Raw genomic sequence first — 4,618 nt, 5'->3', positions numbered from 1 at the left:
ATAAGCCGAAACGTCGCTTACACAGATGAGTGAATAAACCACTATTTGATGTGATTTTGGAGTGCCGCTTCCACTTTTCTGAGGAGATATATATATATATATATATATATATATGGGGATGAGTATTTATCTCAGGGAGAGATTACCACTCCTGGTATGATGGAGCTTCATAAGGCCATTTTGCACTCCGCGGGCATTCTGGGTAGGGGAATATGCAAAGCAGCTCATTACACCACCTTATTCAGGTAATGTTCCCTGGTATCAACTTAGCTCCTGTTAAGGAATATGAAAAGCTAATCGGGATTTATGCCAAGCCAGACTACTTCCCAAAAGGAAAGTTTCTACCCATCTGCAGACAGCTGTTTCGTGGTTTATTGAAAGAGCTTTATTGTCCGTTCAGTCAAGTCATACAATAAATTACAATCACACAAAGCATGACAGTACAATACACAGCAAAGGTTCCCTAAGCTATACATCGCACATCATGCTACTCTAACACTCTGCTCAATCCTGTAATAGAAAAGCACAAGAGATCGAATAACAAAACAATACAATCTGTGATTGGGGTAGGGGCGTGGGCTGTGGAGCAGGGGTGTGGGGGGTATGAGCGACTATAGGGGTGGGGAGGGGGCGGATCACAGGGCCAAACTGCTGGGCTGTATCATCAAGGAAACATGGGAGAAGAAGAGGGGTCTTCACTCCTCTTCTTCCTCATCGACGACCGGGCTGTCCAAGATGGAATAGTCTCTAAGCAGGTTCTTGATGAACCTGCGGCAGTCCTGGATGGACATGTTCTCCCTCTTGATCACGAGGCTGTTCCTGGCAAGCCAGACTGCGTCCTTAAAACAGTTCATAAGGCGCCAGGCCTCCAGGATAGCCTCCTCGTCGTGGGTCCCAGGGAACAGACCGTAAAGCACCGAATGGTACGATAGGCAGCTCCTGGGTACAGAGTCTCTGAGTTCATGTTCCAGGGCGTCCAACAGACCCTGTGCAAAGGGGCACTGCCAAAACACCTGCAAAGATGTTTCCTCCACATAGGGGCACCGGGGGCAGTACCGGGTTGTGCACAGGTTGCGGGCATGCATGAACGACCTGAGAGAGAGTCCTCCCTTGACGGCCATCCACGACAAGTCCTTGTGCAAATTGGTAAGCTGCTTTGAGGCCACATTAGTATAAAACTGTCTCTGCAGTGGCTGCGGGGAGTCCCGGAACCAGCTCAGTCAAGTCCTTAGCTCGGATGAGCTTGTAGATTGTCTTCGGCTTCCATAGGTCAGGTTTCAGTCCTTCCAGCTGGTGCTCCCTCACAAACCGGACAACATCCCCATAGAACCAGGGAGTGTTCCAGTTGTAAGGGATGGAGCTGTACCACCTGTCCCAGCCCAGCTATCTCCAGAGGGGCATGAGAAACAAGCGAGACATGGGCATGCCCGTTGAGCCAGTCTTTTCAACAAGAGTCCGCTGCATGCTGACACATGCAAAGGAGGCCCTCAGCAGAGTGGGGATATCCGGTATTCCCTTCCCACCCTTGCGGGGCTCCTTGTACATCACAGTCCTCTTGACTCTGTCCATTTTGCCCCAGATGAAGCAAAACACTGTCCGGGTGATGGCCTTGCAAACGGTGGTATGGGGAGGCCAGGTCTGTGCGGTATACTGGAGCACAGGCAAAACTTCACTCCGCAGGACAAGTGCCTTGCCTTCAATCGAGAGCTTTCTGGAGCTCCAAAGTCCGGTCTTAGAGTTCATCTTTCCTAGTCGGTCTTGCCAAGACTTAAGGGCCACTCCTTCCTTCCCGAACCAGACTCCAAGAATTTGAATGAAGTCCGGCTTAACAGTAAAGGGGAAGGGAGCGGAAGAAGCCAGGTGCCATTCCCCGAAGAGCATCGCTTCCGACTTCCCGCAGTTGACTTTTGCCCCCGAAGCTCTGCTGAAGTCCTCGCAGGTCTGGATGAGTGCAGTCACCGAACGCTGGTCAGTGCAGAAGACGGTCACGTCGTCTATGGAGAGCGTGCACTTGACCTCATAGCGATCTGGTCCTGGTGCGGTGATCCCTCTGATCTCTCCATTCTGCCGGATAGTCTCAGCGAAGAGCTCTATAACACAAACAAAAAGAAGAGGTGAAAGAGGGCAGCCTTGTCTAACCCCTGAAAGGATGGAAAAGGGGTTAGTCTTCCTGCCATTCACCAACACCATGCTGTAAATATCAAAATACATGACGTTAATAAAAGAGCAAAACATCTTCCCCAGACCTAGCCTGCGCAAAGCCCTGCCCATGAATGCGTGAGAGACACGGTCAAACGCCTTCTCCTGATCCAAGCTGACCAGGGCGGCGCGGCCACGGCAGTCCTGGATGTAATGGACCGTGTCTCTCACAAGTGCAAGGCTGTCGGCAATCCTGCGACCAGGAATGCCGCAGGTCTGGTCCGGATGGACAATCTGTTTCAGCCTGTTGGCCAGCACCTTGGCGAGGATCTTGTAGTCCACGTTCAGGAGAGAGATGGGACGCCAATTTTTCAGGTCACATCTCTCCCCCTTCCGCTTATACAAGATCGTGATCATCCCTTCCCTCAACGACAGAGGCATTCTGCCCCCCACCACCATCTCCTCGTACACCTCCAACAGGTCCGGACAGATCAGGTCACCCAGCGCTACATAGAGCTCGGCCGGGAGACCGTCACTGCCCGGGGTCCTGCCGGGCTTAAAGGATTTAGCGGCAGAGAGCAGCTCCCCCACCGTCAAGGGATCGTCCATAGCCGCCGCACCTGCGGGATCAACCACGTTAGTGATACCTGACAGGAACCTCTCGGCGGCTTCGGGGTCGGATGACTTGGGGGCGTAGAGGTTGTTGTAGAAGTCGGAAACGACCCCCACTACCTCCTCCTTGCCCCTCCTCATGTGTCCGGTCTCATCTCGTAGCTCAGTCAGGGGCATGTGGCCAGCATGGAGCTTCCTGAAAAAGAAAGAGTTACACTTCTCACCCTTCTCCAGGTTCTCCAACTTGTAACGAAAGACGATTCGCTTGGATTCCTCCTCAAAGTGCCTTTTCAAGCTCTTTTTGGTCTCCTCCAGCTCCTCCCTGATGTCCCAGCCACACTCGAGCAGGTCCTGCAGGGACCGCAGCTCGCACTGCAGTTTCCTGAAGTCCCACTTCTTCGCACAAGCCTGTTGTCTGCCTTTTGCCTGAAAGAAACAACGGAACTCGACTTGTTAACATATTCCCACCAATCGCTGATGCAGTTAAACAGACATTTGTCATTGCACCATACAAGGTACGCATCCCTAAGTTCCTCCATGACCTCCCTCTGCTCCAACAGGGCACAATTCAACTTCCAGGAGCCTGGGCCAGGTGGGAATCCATGGCCCAGAGTCCCCCGAAATCGAATGGCCCTGTGGTCAGAGAAGAAGCAGGGGACCACAGAGTACGACACCTTTCTGACTGCTCTCAAAGTGAAGATGAAGTCTATCCGAGAACGGAGCGAGCCATGGGCTGTTTCGTGGTTCTTTTTTTTTTTTTATCTAAAGCCGAGGAACGTGCTTTCGATTCACCCAAAGTGCAAGAAAAAGTGCAAACGTGTTACACTAAAAAAACGTGCACAAAGGATGCGGTCTATCGCAAGCCCTTCTCCGATAGGAGAGAGGCCCCCCAACAAACCTTACCCTTCGCCTCCGGACCAAAAGGTACCTGCGAGGTTCCAGGTTCGATGTCCCTTTTCGCCGAAGCTACTAGGGGACCACAAATGCTCCCGGCATCCCCCTTGGCGTTGGCCAAGGTATCTGCCCGCAGAGCCGATTACGGTAGGTACCCTGCCAAAGCAGGAGTACCCGGGGTGTTTGCAGGGAGGTGCGGAACCTAATGGCCACACACACCTCCCCTAGACCGCCAGGAGGGACACCCAGAAGGGCTACCTCATCCTGACCAATCCTGTGAACACACAACACGCAAAAAGTGACACAGTGAGGCAAAAAAGAAATAAATAAGTGAATGTGTGCAGATATACTGCCCAGACATCTGGCCGGATCTATAAAAATTTCTCTGATCCTAGCCAGAAGGCCGGGAATCAAGAGGTGAGTGCCACAAGGTGAAGAGATTATGGTGCTCGTGCTTCAACTCAGTGAGTCTATCCTCCCAGTGAGTTTCGCCACCTCGGGGTCACCACTCCCCGAGGCACAAAAGTACCTCGGCTCTAGACCCTCTCAGCCTCATGGCGAGACCCGGAGGGAACAGGTCACATCGGGGCAGCCGTCGAGCTGATTCCTCAGAACCAGCCCCGGAAAGCCCTGGTACACCTGCATCCTCCATGCAGCACCCATATCGGCGTTACTGTCCACCGGCATGAAAAACTGATAAGAACAAATACTACACTTGATCTTAGCCAAAAGGCCGAGAAGCTGTTTTGTGGTTCTTGCCCCTTGTCAGTACAGAGCAGGGTGATTTGGCTTGGCTGGGGTAAGAGGCCTGAGAGCAGCTAAAGGGGAAGAGTATTTATCTCAGGGAGAGATTACCACTCCTGGTATGACGGAGCTTCATAAGGCCATTTTGCACTCCGCGGGCATTCTGGGTAGGGGAATATGCAAAGCAGCTCATTACACCCCTACCCAGAATGCCCGCGGAGTGCAAAAT

General features: G+C 52.4%; 1 pseudogene; it reads right to left on the bottom strand.

Moving 5' to 3' along the window:
• Positions 1–4,217: 4,217 nt before the first annotated feature.
• LOC130267901 (U2 spliceosomal RNA) lies at positions 4,218–4,390 on the bottom strand (annotated as a pseudogene).
• Between the last annotated feature and the right edge of the window lie 228 nt (positions 4,391–4,618).

The sequence above is a fragment of the Hyla sarda genome, chromosome 4, assembly GCF_029499605.1.
Source record: "Hyla sarda isolate aHylSar1 chromosome 4, aHylSar1.hap1, whole genome shotgun sequence".
Lineage (NCBI taxonomy): Eukaryota > Metazoa > Chordata > Amphibia > Anura > Hylidae > Hyla > Hyla sarda.
This window is presented reverse-complemented; position numbering and strand designations above follow the sequence as displayed.